This window comes from Rhincodon typus, chromosome 6, assembly GCF_021869965.1.
Source record: "Rhincodon typus isolate 14 chromosome 6, sRhiTyp1.1, whole genome shotgun sequence".
Classification (NCBI taxonomy): Eukaryota; Metazoa; Chordata; class Chondrichthyes; order Orectolobiformes; family Rhincodontidae; genus Rhincodon; species Rhincodon typus.
In genome coordinates this window covers 6,456,519-6,479,576 of record NC_063337.1, presented here as the reverse complement: position 1 = coordinate 6,479,576, position 23,058 = coordinate 6,456,519, and the positions used below count along the sequence as shown (strand labels likewise).

At 44.0% G+C, this 23,058-nt stretch overlaps 1 protein-coding gene across 1 annotated transcript in view; it reads right to left on the bottom strand.

Moving 5' to 3' along the window:
• capn5a (calpain 5a) overlaps positions 1-11,955 on the bottom strand; it is an 81,486-nt gene extending 69,531 nt beyond the window's left edge. Inside the window, exon 1 of the mRNA XM_048597906.1 lies at positions 11,835-11,955. The gene's annotated coding sequence lies outside the window, so the exon portion shown is untranslated. The remainder of the gene's footprint in view (positions 1-11,834) is intronic.
• Positions 11,956-23,058: the final 11,103 nt, after the last annotated feature.

Sequence of the window (23,058 nt, the reverse complement as noted above, 5' to 3'; positions counted from 1 at the left end):
AAGACAGTACCTTATGGTGACACACCGAGTGTCTGCTAGATTTTTATCTCGGATCTCTGGAGCGGGACATGAACTTTCATCAACAATCAGGCTCAGAGGGTGAGAGGGCTAACCGCTGAGCCATAGCTGATGCTGTTAAGTGTTCTATATCAATGCAGAATGTTTTATTGCATCTGTTACACAACAAAAAATAAACTCCTAAATGAGTGAACAGAACTAATCACCATGTCAGTAATTTCCACCTCAAACTGAGCAAGGTTCTAAACAACTTGACATTGTATTTCTGTTTGATAGCAAAGCCCTTTACGTTAATTCCTAATATTGGTCTCAGGTATTAATATTACAAACGAGATGGAAAATAGACAATAACAGGCCAATCCTGTAGGGAAGGTTACATAGCCCTAGGGGAACCAATAGCCAAAAGGCATAAGTGGCAATGACCTTGTGATATTATCATTAACCTATTAATCCAGAGACCTGGGGAATGTTCTGGGGACCACTGCGGCAAATGATGGAATTTGAATTCAGTAAAAATCTTGAAATAAGAGTTTAATGGAAACCGTTAGGAAAAGCCCATCTGGTTCATTAATGTCCTTACCTGGTCTGGCTTACATGTGACTCCAAATTGCTCTCTAGGCAAATCATAGAATTGTGGGGTCCCTACAGCATGGAAGCAGGCCATTTGGCCCACACCAACCTTCTGAAGAGCATCCCACCTAGACCCACCCCTCTAACCCTGCATTTCCCATGGCTAATCCACCTAACCTGTACCTCTTTGGACTGTGGGAGGAAACCAGAGCAAACCCATACAGACATGGGAATGTACAAGTTCTACACAGACGGTTGTCTAAGGATAGAATTAAACCCACATCCTTAGCATTGTGAGGTAGCAGCGCTAACCACTGAGCCACCCTAAGGAATAGGGATGGATAATAAATGCTGGTCTAGACAGCCACGCTAACATCCAATGAATGATTTTTTTAACAAAAGGCAGATGATACGTAGCTTGGTCTCTTCCCATGGATGTTGCCTGACCCGTTGTGATCTCTAGCATTTGCTGTTTTCAGTATTCCAGCATCTGCCGTCATTTGCTCCTATATATTGGAGAAGGTGCAGGTTCAAAATTGCTCCTGAGGGTATCCCTCAGTGTGCTTCTCCATCATTGGCCAACGCTGCTATCATTTGCCCTTTTGCCCTTTAACCTCCTCTCTTCAACTCTTTATGTTCCTTTGGTTGTAAGGATGTACATCCTCTGGACACAGTTTAAACCATGACTGTTCCTGCGTCAGCCATGCCTCCTCTCTGCTTTTCTCACAGGGTTCTTGTCTTTTCCCAATTTTGGCTTCAAAGCTCTTGGGATTTCTCTGGACCTCGCAAATATGAATCTGTACTGAACTACACCTCAAGGCTGCTGCAGCAACTCAATCTTAAAGTAACTTTGAATATCTCACATCCCCTGCATCCCCAGAAACGATCCAAAGAAGGAGGTTTATACATGACTGAACCCATCGTCCAGCCCTGATCTTCCTGTGAATGCAATGCTGATTCTGCAGGCTTTTCAGCTTCCGCTACAGAGACACAGTAAGAACTGCAGATGCTAGAGTCAGCGATAACACAGTGTGGAGCTGTAGCTTCTGCTATAGTCTGGTTCCAGATTGAAGAATTGCGCTCTGGACCGAAGTACATTTTCTGACTCTTTTGAATCTTACGATGAACTGCGGCTGTTTTCTCTGTCAGTTTCTAGACACCTCCTGGATTTCCATTCTCACGGAAAATCTTCATCGCATATTCCAGGCACTACCCTTCAAATTGCTGCTGGACATCCCTCATTATACTCCATTTATCAGATCTCTGCCCATTTGATTAAGTATTCCTTTACTTCTTCCTAAGTCCACTTCACAAGTCACTTTTCCACCCATTTTTATATCATCACAGTTAACCACTGTGCCACCGTAGGCTATGGGCAATGCTTGAAAATGTGCACCGAATGTTGAACACAACAGCATTTGGGCTTCTTAACTTCCTAAGTAAGAAATGGAGAACAGCCATATTTGTGAGGTACCAGCCACATAATAAACAGGGGCTCAATTACTGTCAGGGCAGGGGCAGGGGCAGGAATGGGCTTCAGAGCTCCCCAAGCCTGCTCTACAATCTGCCAGAGTCACTTTAGGGAAAACAAAACAACAACATGGTCTAGACCTGAAATGTCAGCCTTCCTGCTCCTCTGATGCTGCTTAGCCTGCTGTGTTCATCCAGCGCTACACCTTGTTAACACGCATTTATATAGCTGCTTTCATACAGCAAAATACCTTGACTTGCTTCAGAAGAGTTTTATCGAACAAGGGCTGGTTGCAATTGACATAAGGACATATTGAACAGCTGACCAAAAAGGTAGGCTTTTAAAAGGACCACCTTAAAAGGAAGAAAAGGGAGGCAGAGAGCTTTAGCAAGCAAATTCCGGAACTCAGGGCCCTTGTAGTTGAAGGCAGTCATCTATGTGCCTGCTGGGACTATTTAAAGTTAGAAAACACTCACTTAAACTGGCTTATCGAAACAGGCACAAATGCTAGTCATATCATTCCTTGTTCTCAGCCCTATAAGAGGGTGACAGACACTGTGTATGGTGTAGGATGTGAAAGTTATCACTTGGTTGAATAGTATCTTGTGGAAGCTGGACGGCAAATACACTGCAGATTAGCACTGCCATGGTAGCAATTTAACAGTCTGTTCCTTCATTTCACATCCACACTGGGATGTAACAGCACCATCATATCACAGAAAGAAAGAACAAAGGTTTCAATAGTTTTTGCAGTCACAATGAAGGAAATGTAGCTGCAATTTTGCACACAGCAAACGCCTACAAATAGCACACTAGCCAGATTGTTTTATTGATGACAGTCGAGGAAGAAGTATTGGCCAGGAACCCAGGAAGAACTACTGTGCTCTTTCTGGAACCAGTGCGGTGGAATATTTTACATCTTCACAACAATGTGGATGGGGCCATTAGTTTAGTACCTTGTCTGAAAGACACATGACTGTGCACCACTCCCACAGTACGAGTACTCAGAGAATCAGCTGTAAATTTTGTGCTCAAGTTTCTGGAGTAGAATCTGCAATCTCTGACTCAGAGTCAAGCGGGCTAACCACTTAACCACAAGTCGAGGACTGGCAAATGAACCAGCAAAAAAACTCCAGTCAGTAAGGAAACAAAAGCACTATTCCAAAATCATTGGTGTCCACCTTCTGCACTCCTTTCCATTCTCAATCTTGCAAACTCAAGTTAACTCACGAGGCTTTGGGGGTCATTGTTGGTCCACAGTAACTTGCCAATATTAACATTTATGACACTTCAAATGTAATTTATCATAAAAAAAACCACAGAATCCCTACAGTGTGGGAGCAGGCTACTCAGCCCATCAAATCCACACCAACCTTCTGAAGAGAATCCCACTCAGACCGAATGTCCCTACCCTATCCCTGTGACCTGCATTTCCCACAGCTAATCCATCTAGCCTGCACATCCCTGAACACAATGGGCAATTTAGCATGGCCAATCCACCCTAACCTGCACATCTTTGGACTGTGGGAGGAAACTGGAGCACCTGGAGGAAACCCACGCAGACACTGAGAGAATGTGCAAACTCCACACAGACAGTCGCTCGAGGATGGAATCAAACCCAGGTCCCTGGTGCTGTGAGGCAGAAGTGTTAACCACTTAATCGTTTTAAACAAAATCAGAAAGTGCAGGAGAAAGACAGCAGAGAAAAACTGAGCAAATGTTTCAGGTCCATGCACTGATGAAGGATCGCTGGATTCAAAACATTAACACTGTTTTTCTTTCCACTAATGCTGCCAGACCTGCTGAGTTTCTCCAGCAATTTCTGATCTCCAGTATCCACAGTACTTTGTTTTAATCAATCATGTGAAGTGAATTGCAACATTGCTATCCACAATGGTCATTTATAAATAGCACTGCTATGTGTGGTCATAGAATCCATACAATGCGGAAAGGGGCTATTTGACTCATCAAGTCTGCACTGAACCTCTGAAGAGCATCCTGACCTATGCCTGTAACCCAAGCATTTACCATGGCTAGCGTGGATGCTACATAGCAGTTTAGCATTGGCCAGTCCACCTAAGCTGCACATCTTTGGACTAGTTTCACATCAGAAGGAGACTGTTCAGCCCGTCACGTACATATTGGTTTTCTGCGAGAGTAATTTAACTCATTCCACTTCTGTACTTTTTCCTTGTAGTGCTGGGATTTTTATTTTCTCTTCAGGTGCTTATCCAATTCCTTTATGAATGCCTCAATTGACCTTTTCACACGCTCTCTGACTGTACATTGCAGACCCTAACCACAAGAAGCTTTCTTTTGATTCTTTTACCAATAACCTTAAACCTCTCTACCAATAGGGAACAGTTTACTCTACCTAATCTGGATAGACCCCTTATGGATTGTGAACACCTCTATACCAAATCTTCTGGGTTAGCTGTTAATATTCTCTAACTTGACTCTGGTCAACAATGGCAAGAACGATGCTAGTAATTGGTTTAACACTGATAGTAGGTCTCCCTCTACGCTCGGCCTATGGATTGCACAGTTCTCTTGCTATTTTACTCAATGTGTTGTGGTTGTGAGCCCATCCCAGAGCAAACTAGGCTGGCATTCTGAAGCCATTGGCATGGGGGTCGCATTGACCAAAATCTGATAGAAACTCAGGCTGGTTGGATTGCCATGAGAATCCAATGCAGGCGGCCCAAAGGGTTATGGAATGGATTTTATGGAGCACTGAAGAGCCTTCCCCCACTGAATAAGAAGTAGATGAGAACAGCGTTATTGCTTTACGGAGAGACTTCCTCCCCAATCTTGGGTAGATGTCCTGTGTTCTTGAGCTACTAGCTAATTGGCTAAGTGGACACGCTGGTATCTTCCCAAATAACCACTTCCATATGACACCTTGTGATAATTGCTATCTCTACCAGGATGTGGCACCAGATAAGTGTTGTTTGAGGTAATTTGCTGTCACCAAAGTTCCTTTTCCTTGGGCCTATCCAGTGATTGGTGGTAGAGGATACACTTTGGTACAGAACAGTATCTACTGTTCTTAGATAAGAAGAAGGTTCATTGCATGAAAGCAATAGGTTCAACTACATTTGGCCAGGCATCATGACATGTGTCTTAGGAATCTAGTAAAGATACACCTCCGCTCAAAAGCTAGAGTAGAACTCGATGGGCGAAGTCAATGTAAAGGTATTTCTGCTATAACGTGTGTTTCGTTAACGTGAATTGGCTGTAACATGATTGATGAATAGTGGATGCTGTTTGGATAACGCAAACTTTCTGCTGTACAGGTATAGCGATTTTCCTATAATGTGATTTTCTATAGCGTGAGGTCACACAAGAACGCAACTATCGCATTATAGGAGAGCCACCTGTAATGTGAATGTGTACTCCCTTCAGAAACATGATCTGATACAACAGGCCCTAGCTCTGTCCTCCAAATATGGAGGCCACTGTTGTAACTACAGACAGTACCACTATACTGAACAACCCGAGTATGTAAAGGGTGGGGGCTTGGAGGTGGGAAGGGATGATGTGGAGAGTGTGGTTGTGGACGGGGCACAAATATTTGGAGGGGTGGGCAGCTGTGTTAACTGAGGAAGAGTGCTCCTTTGTCCAGGGGCCTGCATTCCCAGCACGACACCAGACTCACAGCTCTGGGCTTTCTACATAGCATAGGCCTTCCTTTCCAACTAGACAGCAGCTTCAGTCACCATTAGTTTCTTTTTCATTCATTCATGGGATGAGGGCATCGCTGGCTAGGCAGCATTTATTGCCCCATCCCTAATTGTTAAGAGTCAACCACATTGCTGTGGGTCTGGATTCACATGTAGGCCAGACCAGGTAAGGATGGCAGCTTCCTTCCCTAAAGGACATTAGCGAACTAGATGGGTTTTGCTAACAATCAACAATGGATTCATCATTAGATTCTTGATTCCAGATATTTATTGAATTAATCATTTGGGTTCCCAGAACGTTATCTGGGTCGCTGGATTAACAGTCCAGTGATAATACCATTAGGCCATTTCCTCCCCTTAGTTAGCCACTAAGGGTCTGCAGATGGATAAACCGTTCAGCGTCTTCCTGGCATAATTTCAGTTTGGCTGGGGGGATGAGTGGGGAGGTGGGGAAAGAGGGTGGGGAGAGAGAGAGAGACAGAGAGAGAGAGAAACAGAGAGAGACAGAGAGAAAGAGAGAAACAGGTATGCAGGTATGATGAATTGTTGTAACTGTCGGGAAGGCCACCCTCTAGATTTAACATGATCCTCACCTTCATACTTTAGATGCATAAAATCCAGCCCAACATTCCCAAGAAGGGAGAAAGCAGTGTCAACATTTCAGGTCTATTCTGAAGAGACACTGGACTCGAAACACTAACTTGGTTTCTCTCTCCACTGATGCTGCCAGATCTGCTGAGTATTCTCCAGCTCTTTCTGTGTGTGTTTTTGATTTCCAGCATCTGTGGTTTTATTATCGCGTTCCCAGGACGAACTGCTTCCACAAAGGCAGGCAGGGCCTTAGTGTAGCAACGTACGGCCGGGCGGCACTCCCTCAGGACTGTGCTGGTAGTGCCAGCCTAGAACCTGGGCCTTAATCGGGGCAGTCTATACTTCAGGGATGTGGGATCACTCGGGATCAACCGAGTCTGGGAACCACAGGCTTTGAAAAGCCACATCTGAAAATGCTCCATAATGACCCAACCTGCACACTTAGCAGTTAATCTGCAATTGGAAAATCTTCTGGTTGTAATGACATGACAACATTTACTGCCTCTCCATCTTGCTCGAGCTGGTCTTGAATTGTGCAGTATGGTGAGGACATATATAATGACAGGCCATTGACAAGGAAGGCCAGAGGAACTGCAAGTGGTCATTACCTCGTCTTGTGATTTTGGTTATCCCATAATCTCAGACCTGAAACACAGGAGGGAAATCACAAAGACGAGGTTTGCAAACACTCTTAACAATTTTGTCTCCTCAAGCAGAGACTGAGATGGGCCGGATGCTTCTAATTACAGCAAATCTATTCACTGATCCTTCTTTCTCTTCAACTGCGCAGCATCCCAAAGGAATTGCTGGAGATACTCCCACGGAGCAGGGACTGGAGTTACATGGAAATGCCAGAGAAGCTAGAGGCAACAAAAACAGAAATTGCTGGAAAAGCTCAGCTAGTCAGTTCTGAGGAAGGGTCACTGGACCCGAAACGCTAACTCTGATTTCCCTCCCCAGATGCTGCCAAACCTGCCGAGCTTTTCCTGCAATTTTTGTTTTTGTTTCTGATTTCCAGCATCTGTAGTTCTTTCAGTTTTTAGAGCAGCTGGAGGGGTTCCCTAGTTTCTAGAGGGACAGAGATAGGATGGATTAGAAAGCAGAAACAAAAACCAGAAATTGCTGGAAAAACTCAGCAGGTCTGGCAGCATCTGTGAAGGGAAATCAGCATTAATGTTTCACGTCCAGTGACCCTTCCTCAGAATTAGATGAGAAAGCACTTTTTGTCCATTAGCAGTGGGGTCAATAACCAGGGACATAGATTTAAGGAAAGAGGTAGAAAGCTAAGATTTGATTTAATTTGATTTATTATTGTCACATGTACCTAGGTACAGTGAAAAGTTTTATTTTGTGTGCAGTACAGGCAGATCATGCCATAGAAAGGGCATGACAGTAACAGAACAAAGTGAAGAATACAATATTATGGCTGTCCAGGAAGTGCACAAAGAGTGAGATCAACATTAAATTTGAAATCTGAGAGGTCCATTCAGAAGTCCAGAAGCAGTGGGGAAGAAGCTGTTCTTGAACCTGTTGGTACATGTGTTTAAATTTTTGTTTCTTCTGTCTGACAGAACAGGTTGGAAGAGATTATAACCGGTATGGGAGGGGTCTTTGATGATGTTGGCTGCCTTCCCGAGGCAGTGGGAAGTACAGATGGAGAGTCAGTGGATGGAAGGTTGGCTTGTGTGATGGACTGTGTTGTGTTCACAACTCTCTGTAGTTTCTTACGGTCCTGAGCAGAGCAGTTGCCATACCAAGCCGTGATGCACCCAGATAGAATGCTTTCTATGGGGCATCTATAAAAGTTGGTGAGGGTCCTTACGGACATTTCAAAATTCCACCAGTGAAGAGGTTGGTAAACAAAAGACACAGATTTTATGGTAATTGCCAAACCAACTAATGAAGGGAAATGAAAAAGAAAAGCAAAACTCTACAGATGCTGGAAATCTGAAATAAAAACAAAATGTGCTGGAGACACTCAGCAGCTTAGGCAGCATCTGTGCTGCAGAACACAATTCATTGTTTTGATTCAACGCGAAGCCTTAATCTCAGAACATGAGAGGAATTATTGTGACCTGGAACACGCTGCAGGAGGGGACGGCAGGGGCAGATGGATTGGGGGCTTTCAAAAGGGAATGGTGTTAATATTTGAAAGGGTAAAGTCTGTAGGGATTTTGTTGGTGAGAAAGGAAGTGGGACTAATTGTATAACTCTTGCTGGTACAGGAATAATGGGCTGAATGGTCTATTTTTATACTGCAAGAGCTTATGTTATCGACCGCATCCTACTCAGCCGCCCAATAATATTGTGAAAGCCCATTTAATCTTGGCCATGCTCCAAATTGTTTCATAATTGGAGGATGAGTAAAGCAATTTGACTCATGACACAGGCCTGATTGGAATACTAGAAGCCAGGAGACAGGTATTGCTTGGGGCTATCTAGGCTGTCTATTGATTTTTACCTCTCCACAGATTAACTATCAAACCACTCTCCCTCCAAACCCTGCTAACGATACACTATAAAGAAATCTCACATCTCCAGCTGAACTAGCCAGTTTTTAAACACGTAAGAGTATGGTGGCCTTTACTGCAAGAGGATTCTGAGTAAAGGAAGAAAGATTTTTTGTTGTAATTGTATTCAGATATGAAGCTACATGTAGAGTATGGTGTACTGTTTCAGTCTCTTTATGCAGGGAAGGATCAACTTCAGGGTAAGTGTAATGAAGTTCCACCAGACAGTTTCTTTGGATGGTGGGATTGTCCTATGGGGAGAGATTGAGGAGACTGGGCCTGTTTTCTATGCAGTGATGAATAATGTGAGGTGGATCTCATTCAAGCATGCAAAATTCTTACAGGACTCAACAGGGTGGCTTCAGGAAGGACATTCCTCTGTGGGGTCTAGAAGCAGAGGCACAATCTCAGAATAAAAGAGGTAGGTCTTTTAGAGTGAGATGAGGAGGAATTTCTTCAGATGAGGAGCAGAGGAGAAATGAGGAGCAGAAGTTGACCATGCAGCCCATCAAGCCTGTTCCGCCATTCAATCAGATCATGACTGATATAATTTGTGTTTCGAATTCTACATCTTCATTTGCCACAATAACCTTCAATTCCTTGCCTCACAAGAGCAATTCACCTCTGACATAAAAAATGTTAAGAAACACTAGAAATTGGGGATCCTATCAACATTTTCTGTGCAGCTAAGTGCATTGGATCAGGAGGGGGACATTTAGCTACTTGAGGCTCCATGTACTCAAGAAAAGTCAACAATAAGAAATAGCAGCTGGAATAGACCATTCAGCCCATTGAGCCTGTGCTGCCCTCCAATACAGGAAGTCCCCAGGTTATAGTCATAGAGACATACAGCACAGAAACAGACCCTTCGGTCCAACTCATCCACACTGACCAGATATCCTAAATTAACCCAGTCTTACTTGTTAGCATTTGGCCCATATCCCCCTAAACCCTTCCTATTCATATACCCATCCAGTTGCCTCTTAAATGTTGTAGTTGTACCAGCAATCACCACTTCCTCTGGCAGCTCACTCCATACACGCACCACCCTCTGCATGAAAAAGTTACCCCTTAGGTCCCTTTTAAATCTTTCCCCTCTCACCTTAAACATATGCCCTCTAGTTTTGGACTCCCCAACCCTGGGGAAAAGACCTTGACTATTCACCCTATCCAACCCCCTCATGATTTTATAAACTTCTATAAGGTCACCCCTCAGCCTCCAATGCTCCAGGGGAAATAGCCCTAACTGGTTATGAAGCAGGTTCTGTTTGAGTCCATTTGTAAGTCAATTTGTGTGCAGGTTGGAACGCCATGCAGGATAATATAAAAAGCCAATAAGTACAGGAAATTTTCAGATGTCGGATCTTTAAAATGACACCCCTGTATGTGATCACGTTTGTAAGTATGAGCATTTGTAAGTCAGACGTTCAGAACTTGGGGACCCCCATATGATGATGGCTTCGACTCCACCTTTCCACCTGCTCCCCATTCCATGAGGCCAGAAATCTGTGTTGAACATGTCTCCGATAACTGGGGAGAATAATGTTCAGAACAACAAAAAGACTCCAATTCAAATTTCACAGAATGAGCTGCACCACTTTCAAGCCACTGTTCCTGCCACTTGCATGTGCTGGGGGAAACAGAACAGCATCCGTGACACTGTAGCCCAGAAAGGGGTCAGCTATACTATTCATCTTCATCCTTGTTCCAGAAGCAAAACACTGGAAATCTAAAATAACAACAGAAAATGCTAGAAACATCAGAACAGGGCTGATGAAATGGCATCAACTTGAAAAGTTAGCTCTCCTTCTGTCTGTCCGTCTCTCTCACTTGTTCACAGATTATTGCTAGCTCTGCTAATGTTTCCAGCATGTTGCATCCCTGTATCCAGGGGGTCAGTTAGCTGGATGGCTGCATTACAATACAGAGTGACACCAACAGGGTGAGTTCAATTCCCACACTGGCTGAGGTTACCACGAAGGACTCTCCTTCTCAACTTCTCCCTCACCTGAGGCATGGTGACCCTCAAGTTAAACACCAGCAGTCATCTCACTCTCTCTAATGAGAGCAGCCCCTCTGTCTTCCTCAATGTACAGTTTGAAGTGAAGAGGGATAAGAGTAAATAAGGAACATCAGTTGACACCACCACTGATCGGGGACAGAAGTTTGACAAAACAAGATTGAGTGCATTTAAATGATCCCCAGTGTACTGACTGAAAGGAGACACAGGAATAAGTTGCAATAGGAAATTATAGATACAGTCCTTGAAGGGTAAAATCTTAAACAGCTCTGGTAAATAGGGCTTTCTTCAAGCTGTACGATTTAGTAGCAACTTCTTCCTTTCTTAAACTTTGACGACAAGCGATGCAAACAGGACACATTACAAAACCAAAGGGCAGGTCTATCACATTTACATTGCAAGGATATCATTATACAACAAGGGAGGAGGCAGCATTTCTCTAAATGACACCGAAAAGTACATATCCCTCACACGGATGGCATTAAACAGCCGATGAGTCACCAAGAAATATTGATTTAATGAGCAATTTGACCTCCTGGTTCCAAAACCTGTCAGATTTACAAAACTCTGGGCGGTGTATACACCCTGAATCACGACAATCTACTATATTCTTTGAAATAAACAAAAGTGCGTCCCCCGATCGTTAACACAGCAGACCTCGCCTTAAAAGTTACCATCTCGCAAAACGCACCAACATAGAAAGATGTGCCAACGAGAGGTTCAAGTCTTAACATTTTGGGAAAGCAGAAACAATCTAAAGAAAACTCGCTGTGAGCAATAAAAAGACATCTTTCCGCCGTATCGTCCGCAAGAGTCTCGGAGTCTGAATGAAACTGATACCCCGCCACACTTTGTTACATTTCAACAGCAACAACAACAATGTATGCGATCAGGCAGTAGGGGATCCCCCAGTTAGGAGTAACAGATTTGTATCCGATTATAGTGGGGGATTCCGCTTGCTAAAGTCTCACCTCCCAGGAGAGCGAAGTGTCCTGTAGGGCTGCAGATTGCTGGTCTCTCTGGGCTGGGGAACTGAGCCAGACTGGCCACTCGCTTTCATCCACAAATACTCCTCACCCTCCGTGTGGGAGGTGTGCGGAAGCGCCGCTGCGCATGTATTCTGGCTTTATTATAATACAGACACACATATGTTAAGGCTGGGAACTGTAGTTCTGAACAGGGGCGGGGAGAGAGCGCTGCAAAATGAAACAGAAATTTTGGCAGCACGCTTGGGGAGAGAATTGATAGTTTACCAAACTGATTCCTCAGGTGCCTTATGATTGATTAAGTTAGGATCGTATTCACTGGGAGTTTAGAAAGGGGGGGGGGGTGCGGGAATTACACAGAAACCTATAAAATGATTGTAAACAGCCTGGATGCAGGGGCGGGATGGTGGCTCGGTGGCTCGGTGGTTAGCACTGCTGCTTCAGAGCGCCAGTTATCTGGGTTCGATTCCGCCCTCAGGCGCCTGTCTGTGCGGAGCTCGTATATTCTCTCCGCTTCCTCCACAGTCCAAAGATGTGTAGGTTAGGTGGATTGGCCATACTAAATTGCCTATAGTGTTCAGGGATGTGTGGATTACAGAGGAATGGGTCTGGGTGGGATGAGTTTGAGGTTCGGTGTGGACTCGTGTAGGGATTCTATGAAATTATTGCAGATGCTGCAATCTGTACTGAAAACAACAAAAAGAAAGCTGGAAATCACTGCTGGTGCAGGAAGGATGCTCCCAATCGTGGGGGGGAGTCCAGAACCAGGTGGTCGTGGTTTAAGGATAAGGGGTAAACCTTTTAGGACTAAGATGAGAAATTTCTTCAGCCAGAGAGAGAGGAGAGCCTGTGAAATTCTCTGCCATAGAAAGCAGTTGAGGCCAAAACATTTTCCAGAAGGGGGTAGATATTGCTCTTGTGGATAAAGGGATAAGGGATAAGGGATATGGGGTGGGGGCTGGGGGGTGGTGTGCGGCAGGGTGAGAGGGATGGGGGAGTATGTAGGAGAGTGGGATTGAGCTTAATGATCAACCAGGATCCGAATGAATGGTAAAGCAGGCTCAAAAGGGTGAATGGCCTATTCCTGCTCCTACCTTCTATGTTTCTATGAGTCCAGTGACCCTTAAAAAGATGACTTGCATTTGAGTAACCCCTTTCAGCACCACCTTAAGCCTATGAAATGCTTTTTGAATAAATTGGTAAGAAGATTAAGGGTTATGAGGAGCAAGCAAGAGGATGGGGGTGAGAAATGTATCAGCTATAATAGAATGGCTGAATGGCCTAATTCTGCTCCTATATCTTATGGCCTTGATGTGGACACTCCACCGAATGCAACAATGAGCATGGATTCCGAAGAGGGGTCATTCACCATTGGAAACATTAACTCTGGTTCTCTCTCCACAGGTGCTGCCAGACCGGCTAAGTTTTTCCAGCTCTCCCTGTGTTTATAACATAACTGGAACCTTCCACTGAACCCCATACTCCAGTCTCGAGTCTCCCTGTCCTTGCAAACATCACTTTCACCAACCCCCCCCCCAACTTGTCAGTGGTGCTATTTTCCCTGGAGCATTTGAGGCTGAATGCCATCCTTATAGAGGCTTGGAAAATCATGAGGGGCATGGATAGCGTAAATAGACAAGGTCTTTTTCCCAGGGTGGAGGAGTCCAAAGCTAGTGCACATAGGTTTAATGTGAGAGGGGAAAGATTTAAAAGGAATCTGAGGGGGAACTTTTTCACATAGAGGATGGTGCCAATTAAAAGGCATCTGGATGGGTACCTGAATAGGAAGAGTTTAGAGGGATTTGAGCCAAATGCTGGCAAATGGGACTAGGTTTATTTAGGAGATCTGGTTGGCATGGACATGTTGGACCAAAAGATCTGCTGTATATCTCCCTGACTCTATAACTCTGTAACTGATCACAACTCACAAACTGCTTGGAATTGCCCACACTGCCCCTCACATACCCACTCCATAGTAACCTGCTGGACCATACTGCCCACATCAATTCCCCAATGTGGAGTAAGCTTCCCAAGCAAGATCCAGCAGCAAAGCCTCCTTTGTATCACAGAATGGCAAAGACAAAAATGCACAAAAATGTTTCTACTGACAAGGACCATCTATTGAAAGGCAGACTCTGAACGACCACAGCGTGAGTGGCCCTTGCTGACCATCTCCATTGAAACAATGAAAACTGGAACAGGAGGAGGCCATTCGGCCCTTTGAGCCTGCTCCACCATTCAATATGATATTGGCCGACCATCCAACTCAGTCCCCTGTTCCCGCTTTGTCCCCTTTCATCCCTTTTGCCCTAAGAACTGCATCCAACTCCTTCGTGAAAACATTCAATATTTTGGCCCCAACTGCACCCTGTGACAGAGAATTCCAGGGGCTCACCACGCTCTGAGTGAAGAAATTTCTTGTCATCGCAATCCTACCCTGTATCCAACGGACTGTGACAGGACAAGTCAAGCCCCTGTTCTACTGCATGTAGCACTGGGGCCTCAGCACAAACCTTTCCTCTGTTGTGTAGAGACACAAACGATGCTTCACATTATCGAGGTATGTTGACCTCTGCGGACTGAGGGTTGGAAATAATCACCTTAAACCGAACAAACGAGGAGGCTCTGGGAATTTAATTCACTATGTAAATGAAATACTGCTATAATGTTGGAAATAGATAACTAGTTTACACATAGCAAGCTCCCACAAACAACATTGGAATAATGACCAACAATGAGTGTGATATGGTGGCTCAGTGGTTAGCACAGCTGCCTCACAGAAGCAGAGACCTGGGTTCAAGTCCAGCTTTGGGTTTGACTCCAGCCTTTGGTAACTAACTCTGTTGAATTTGCACATTCTCCCTGTGTGGGTGTGAGTTTCCTCCCACAGTGTACAGGTTACATGGATTGGCCATGCTAAATTGCCCTATAGTGACAAGGGATGTGCCGGCTAGGTGGATTAGCTACAGTAAATGTGGGGACAGAGTGGAGGTGCTGGGTATGAGTGAGATGCCCTTCAGAGGGTTGGTGAAGACTCGATGGACCAAATGGCCTCTTTCCACATGATAGGGCTCAATAAGATTTTGTAATGTTCAGTGGGGGACAAATATTTACCAGGAAGCTGGAGATCTCCTTAACTATTCATTAAATTCATACCATGAGAGCTTACTACTTCAATGTATGAAGTCTAGCAAGAACAGCTCATTCAAAAATAACAGTTCCAATAGGGAAACACTTCCTCTGTATCACAATCACCCTTGATTTTACACTCAAGTCCTTGTCTGTGACCTGAACTTTGTGCCTTAGATACCAGACTGCTAAAAGCTGCTCCACAGCTGAATTCTTAAAGTTTCTGGGTATTTCAACTTGTCCCTCTGCCTCTCCTCCTCCTCAAAAAGAGGCAACAACTACCACTGACCAGCAACTGATCTAGACCAGCCATATAAATTCTGTGACTACAAGAGCAGATCAGAGGCTAGGAAACCCAAAAGCACGGCAGATGCTGTAAATCAGGTACAAAAACAAAGTTGCTGGAAGAGCTGAGCAGGTCCGGCAGCATCTGTGAAGGAAGAAACAGAGTTAACATTTAGAGTCAGAACAGTTCTGAGGAAGGGTCACTGGGCTCGAAACATTAACTCTGTTTCTTCCTTCTCTGAGGCTAGGAATCCTGTAGTGAGTCACTCACCTCTTGACTCCCAGATCCTGTCTACCATCTACAAGGCAAAAGTCAGGAGTGTGATGGAATACTCCCCACTTCCCTGAATGAGTGCAGCTCCAACAAACACTCGAGATGCTTGACGCCATCCAGAACAAAACAATCTATTTAATTTGTACCTTACTGCCATCTTCAGGAGTCATTCCCTTCACCACCAGCACAAAATGGTAGCAGCGTACACCATATACAAGATGATCTGCAGCAAGGCTCCTTCAACAGCATCTTCCAAAACGTGTGACCTATACCATTTAGAAGGACAAGAGCAGCAGATACATGGGAACAATGCTTCCTTCAAATTTCCCTTCAAACCACATACCTTCCTGACTTGAATGTATATCGCCGTTCTTGCAGGATCACTGTGCTGAAGTACCTGGATCTCCCTTCCTAACAGCAACACCCCTACTCCCCAAGGGCTGTAGTGATTCAACAAGGTGGTTCACAGTCTCCAAATGGAAACAAATAGGGCAAATACAGATGGGCAATAAATGGTTGGCCAACCAGCAACTCAATCATCAGGTGAAGGGTCTAGGCCCGAAACATCAGCCTTCCTGCTCCTATGATGCTCTACACCTTGTTATCTCAGAAGCTGATCTCAGCTGGTTTAGAGTGCAATAATTAGACCAACAGGATGTTGGAAATCTGAAATTCAAAACTGAAAATGCTGTAAGGTCTCAGGTTGGCTTGCTGGTGGCTCTCTCTTTGACTCAGTGTCTGGTAATGCTGCTGTGGAGAGTTTTACTGTAATGAAGGTGGATTAAAATTCTAATATGAGGCACAATGAGTAGTGTCTGTGTACCTGAATCAGAAACTCTGGGTTTGATGGTCACTCCCATGAATCTATCACTTTCAGACTGGCAAGATGTAAGGTGTGCCAGAGGGGCCAGTGCTGGGTCATCAATGTTTTACAATTTATATAAATGACTGGATGAAGGGACTGAAGATACAGTTGCTAAATCTGATGAAGATACAGAGGTAGAGAGAAAAGCAAGGTATGAAGAAGACAGAAGGATAGGGATACAGATATGTACAGATATGGGGAGGCAATGGCCTAGTGGTATTATCACTGTACTGTAAATCCAGAGACCAAGATAACATTCTGGGTTCAAATCCCACCAGGCAATTAAAAAAAAAATCTGGAATTAAGAATCTAGTGATAACCTTGAATCCATAAAACCCCACCTGGGTCACTAACATCATTTAGGGAAGGAAACTGCCATCCTTACCTGGTCTGGCCTACACATGACTCTAGACCCACTAGCAAATGTGAATGACTCTCAACTGCCCTCTGGGCAATTAGGGGTGGGCAATAAATGCAGTCTCCATCCTGCAAATGAGTGAAAAAGACAAAGATAGATTATGTGAATGTGCAAAGGTCTGGCAAATGCAGCATAATTTGGGAAAATGTGAAATTGCTCATTTTGGCAGGAGAAATAAAGAAAGAGTTTATTATCTAAATGGGGAAAATGGTAATGACACTATTCATAGTTCCAGACTACAACACACAAGATAAAATATATGCTGCCATGGTATCTCAGATTCCCTGACTGCCTATGTACATTACAAGCATGGACATGTTAGACTATGGTCTGCTACGTAATATGTATATGGGGACTTCAGTCCCATTTATGGTGTAGTTAATCTTAACCTCAACAGTTCTCTGTCAGTTATTCCACCACCTTCTTTGGGTAACAAGGTAATAGAGCGGCATAATAATAATTTATAAAGTATGGGCACCTGGGTGGTGTAGGGGTAATGTCACTGAGTCCATAATCCGGACAAGGGTTTAAATCCCACTGTGATAGATGGTGAAATTTTCATTCAGTAAAAGTCTGGAATTAAAAGCTGTGACTGTCGATTGTTGTAAAAACCCATCTGGTTCACTAATGACCCTTCGGGAAGAAACTCTGTTTACATGTGACTCCAGGCCCCCAGTAATGTGGTTGACTCTCAACTGTCCTCTGAAATGCCTTCACAAGCCACTCAGTTCAAGGACAATTAGGGATAGGTAACAAATGCTGGCCATTCCAGTGACACTCAAGTCCTATGAATGCACATTAAGAAAGAGCATGGTTTGAGTCTGTGTGCAAGCATGTTTAGGTGTATATATTGTTATGAATGTGCGTCACAACTTCAATGGCATTTAAGTACACAAATCTGAATGTTACTTGCTAAAATGACAATGTTCAAGTTGCTGCACTATCACTGTCATATTGTAACCAAATGGGGAGCCAGATACAGCTGCTACCTCAGAGAACAGTTTACAATGTGACCTCTTCTAACCATCCCTCTGCTCAATGTCTCAACAATGTTGCACAAGAGTGGTTGCAAAGTACTGTCTGCTACCTCAACAGATGCCTTGCTGACATGATGATTCTGAGCAATATGCAAGAGATTATCGGAGAAACAAGAAAAGGAGGAACCACAAAATATCAGAAAAAGTGAGAAAGAGGAGTTGCCGGCATTCTAAGTCACTATCAATTCCTATATTAAAAATGTGAAACCTCCAAGGGTTTGAATTTAGAAACAGATAAAAAGCAAAGCAAAGTGACAATTTTGCACCAAATAATCTGAATAAAGTGAGTCTGAATTAAGATTAGATCTTGTCACCATTATTTTATGCATAATTCCATGATTCCATGATTTTTTGTTTCGTTTACTTGCATTAAGTGTTCTTTCCAGTATTGCTCAACTGTAGCAGTCCCACCTTTGAGTCTGTAGGTTCCTGACTCAATACAAACTCTGGGTCTCAGGGATAAAAATCAAGCCAGCACCTCAGTGTAGGATTGAGGGAACACGCACTATTGTAGATGTTGTGACTTAGGTGAGACGTTAAACCAAAAGCCAGTCTGTCCTCTCAGGTGGCTGTCCTCTCTTGTGTGGAACGATTTTGAACAATATCAGGGGAGTTCTCCTCTGGTGTCCTGGCCAATATTTGACTCATGCTCTATGTTACAAAATGAGATTATCTGGTAAATATTGCATTGTGGAAGATTGCTGTGTGTGTGAATTGGTCACTGCGCTCCCTACATTATAACTCTGACTACACTTCTACAGAGTTTAATTGCCTGTAAAGTGCTGTGAGATCTCCTATGGTCATGGAATGTGCTTTACAAATGCAAGTCTTTATTTATTGCCCTGAACTGGAAATGGTAAACCTGCTTCTAGCATGGAAACAAACCCTTCAGTCCAACTAGTCCATAACGACAATGTTCCCAAACAAACATAGCCCCACTTGCTTGAAGTTGGCCCATATCCCTCTAAACCTTTCCCATTCATGTACTTATCCAAATGTCTTTTAAATATTGTAACTGTGGTGAAGGTGAATCGGCCCAGCAGCTAAATATGATGCCTGAGGATCAGCGAATTTGACATTTTTTGGGTCTGGTGAGGTGGTGGTAGTTCTGAGCCAACTCAGAACTTGCACATCGATAGACTTCTCTATAAGCTAAAGCTTTTTCATTATGTTTTATTCTTAAATGATCAAAAGGGCACCAGATTATGGCAACAAATGAAAGCTTTTCATCATATTTTGTTGTATTTCGTAAACTACATGTGACAATAAATCATTCATCATCATTAAATCTTTCATTCATTCATTCAGAAGGAGGCCATTCAGGCCATCAATTCTATTACCCTGTGTCAAATTTGCTGTCTTTTCACCATATTCCTGCAACAATTTCTATCCAAATAATCATCTAATACCTCTTTTGCTTCAATTCAGTTGAACATTGTGAAGGAGAAAGTTTACAAGGTAGACTTGGTTCTTCTGTGATGCCTCTTGCAGAAGAAGTGCTTCTGGAGTTTCCTTCTTCCATCCTGTTTTGCTCCTACATCTTCCTGCTAATACTGTAGAACAGCATCTCTCTTGTATTCACTGTCCCACACAGGTTAGCTCAAGGTCCATCAACACCTGAATTTTTAAAAACTCCTCCTGGAGTTTGAATCACCCATGAACCAATCCCCTCCCCACTCACCACTAACTCCCACACACACACACACAGACACACACACATGCGCACGTGCTCACACACATACACACACACATGAACACACAGACGCACATACACACACACACACTTACACTTAAGTACACACAGGCACACACATAAACACAGACACATGTGCGCAGACACCTCCCGAGTACTGCAACTCCCTCAAAATATGTGTTCCTCCAGATCAGTTTTCAGTACATCTCCCAGCTTTCCTCCATTTAGCAGTTTTATCTCCAACGCTTGACTTTGGAATTCCCACCGTTAGTATCTCCAGTTCCTTCTTTTCCTTTAAATCATTCCTTAAAACTTACCTCTCTGTCCTAATCGCATCCTACATGCCGTCTTTGTACCTGATCACAGCTCCTGCGGAAAGTTGTACTATGTTAATGGCGCTATGTAAATCTAAGATGTTGCTATTTAGCCACAGAGGTCTCGTTCCATGAAGCCTCTGGCTGTTGTCATAAACCCCAGTCAGTTTTAGGTGTTTATCCCATTCTGTGAGAAGAGCCTGTTGTGTGGAGATTGACTATTGAGCAAAGCAGAAAAGGCCAACATAAGAAGCCATACTCAGCTGCGGAAATCTGTTGTTTCCTGTGCCAGTCCCCTGATGGCATCCTGTCAACAGCTGTACCTGATAAACCATAGTTAACCCCAGGGTAATGGTGCAGTCCTTCAGGCTGCTCTTTGCAGTGGTCGTACCACTGGCTCTCACTCTGCCATGTACAGCTAGTTGGCAGGGAGACCAAGAGATCTAGGGGAGGCTTTTCAAAGGCACACGAGCAGGGAACGTCTCCCATCTACATTTCATAATAGCTCCAAACACTTTGGACTCCAGTGAAAACTAAGTAATTCAGGCTGGTAGCGTGATAATAGAAGACTGTATCATAGAACTCCTACTGTATGGAGGCAGGCCATTTGGCCCATTGAGTCCACACCAACCCTCTGGAGAACCAAACTCACCCCCTTACATTATCCCTGTAAATCTGCATTTCCCATGTCTAATCCAGCTAGCCTTCACATCCCTGGACACTATACCATGGCCAATACACCTTGTTTGCACGTCTTTGGACTGTGGGAGGAAACCGGAGCACCCAACTGAAACCCATGCAGACACAGGGAGAACGTGCAAACTCCACACAGACAGTCGCTTGAGGGTGGAATTGAATTCAGGTCCCTGGTGCTGCAAGGCAGCAGTGCTAACCACTGTGCCACTGTGCCACTCTGTGTCCTAGGTGCAAATTAGACAAGATATTGAACCAATTCCCTGTTACTCCAGCTGTTGGGTGTAAAGACTCATAGACACTATTGTGAAAAAGAATAATGGAGGTCTCCCTGATGTTCTGGACGATATGGATCCCTCAACTAACATCCCTGAAACAAAAGCAGCAATTGCTGGGGAAATGCAACCGATCTGGTGGGATCTGTGAAGAGAAAGCAGAGTTAATGTTTCGAGTCCAGTGGCCCTTCTTCAGTTCAGTTTCACGTCAGTTCTTTGTTTTATGTCATTAAAACAAATTAGCTCATCATTATCATTTTTTAACGGTATGTTTGTTTGTGTGATATGGGTACCTCTGACTAATACAGCATGCATTGCCCCTTCCTAATTGCCCTTGGGAAGGTGATGGTGAGCAGAGTTTTTTGGTGCCTCTCAGTCCAAGTGGTCATGGGACACCCCAAAGTGCAGGTGGGAAGAGAGTTTCCCAATATTTTAACCTAGCAACATTGAAGGGATGATGATATATTTTCAAGTCAGGATAGTGAGAGGCTTGGAGGGGAACTTGCAGGGGGTGGTGTTCCCATGTATCTGCTGCCCTTGTCCTCCTGGATGGTTGTGGTTCTGGGTTTGGAAGGTGTTTTCTAAGAAGCTTTGGCAGGTTGCTGTTTGTGGGAGCTTGCTGTGTGCAAATTGGCTGACATATTTCTCTTCAGAGGAGAGTTAAAGATCTGTAACATTTGGAAATGGATGTACCTCTTCTACTGGTATTCTGTTCTGAGGTATGCGGGTTTTACTGTCATTTTCTTCTGGGTTATATTATAGCAGTGTTTACAGTTCAAAAATAACTTCATTGGCTGTAAAGCTCTTTAGGATGTCTTCAAAGGTTGTGAAAGGTGCTACATAAATGAAAGGCATGCATGGATCAACAGCCCAAAGGGTCGGTTAATGCAAAGTAATGACTCTAAGCCTGTAAAAAAAAATTTCTCATTGGAAGTGTGCCTTCACTTCATTTATCATACGTTAATTTCGAGATACAGTCACGATATTGCTGCAAGCAAAATAGGATTGTCAATCTGAGCACAGCAAGACCCTACAAATGGTAAATGCATTATATTATTGGTTAGTCTATTCTTTGGTCGATGAAAGAATTTAAGCCAGGTCTTGGGAAGTTCCTCACTCTTACTGTCTCCGATCTTTACCACTGATCTGAACAGACAGACCTCATACGGTTTAAAATTTATTTGTTCAGTGGTTCCCTCTAATTCGGCCTTCATTAGCACTGAATCCTGTGCTTACTCAATCAGAAATAAGAGTGCTAGGAAGAAGATGGCACTGCTGTCTCACAGCACCAGGGACCTGGGTTTGATTCCACCCTCGGGCAACTGTCTGTGTGGAGTTTGCATGTTTTCTGCGTGGGTTTCGTTCCAAATTTTATAGATGTGTTGGTTAGGCAGATTGGCCATGCTAAAATGCTCATAGTGTCCAGGAATGTGTTGGTTAGGTGGATTAGCCATGGGATGTGTAGATATGGGGTGGGTCTGTCTCTCTGGAGGATTGGTGTGGACTCAATGGGCTGAATGGCCTGCTCCCACACTGCAGGGATTCTATGAAGTGCCTAAAGGGAGAAAGTAAGTGACTTGCAGAATCAATGCTGTCTATTACTCACTCAAAATACTCTCAGGATGAAACAGAGAACTACATGTGTCTCAAATTAAAGCAAATATTGCTGGAGGAAATATAGCAGTACCTGTGGAGAGAAGAGAGATAACAAGGTGCAGAGCTGGATGAACACAGCAGGCCAAGCAGCATCAGCGGAGCAGGAAAGCTGATGTTTCAGGCCTAGACCCTTCTTCAGAAAATGGGACATCCTACTATCTCTGTGGAGAGAAAGCAGAGTTAACGTTTCGAATCCAGTGTACCTTCTTCAGAACTGCATGTGTGTGTTGAGAAGTAGGAGTGGGTTATCCTGCTCTCACATAGCCATTACCCATTCTCAGAATCACACGTGTGCTATGGTAATTCAGTCCATCATGACTGCACTAGGTCTCTGAATGAACATTTTAACTCAGTGCTATTTCCTCTCCATAACCCTGCCCATCATTGGAATAGAAACAATCATCTAACTGTGACAACAAGGTGCAAGGCTGGATGAACACAGCAGGCCAAGCAGCATCATAGGAGCAGAGAGGCTGACGTTTCGGGCCTAGACCCTTCATCAGAAAAGGGGGAGGGGAAGGGGGTTTTGAAATAAATAGGGAGAGAGTGGGAGGCGGATAGAAGAGGGAT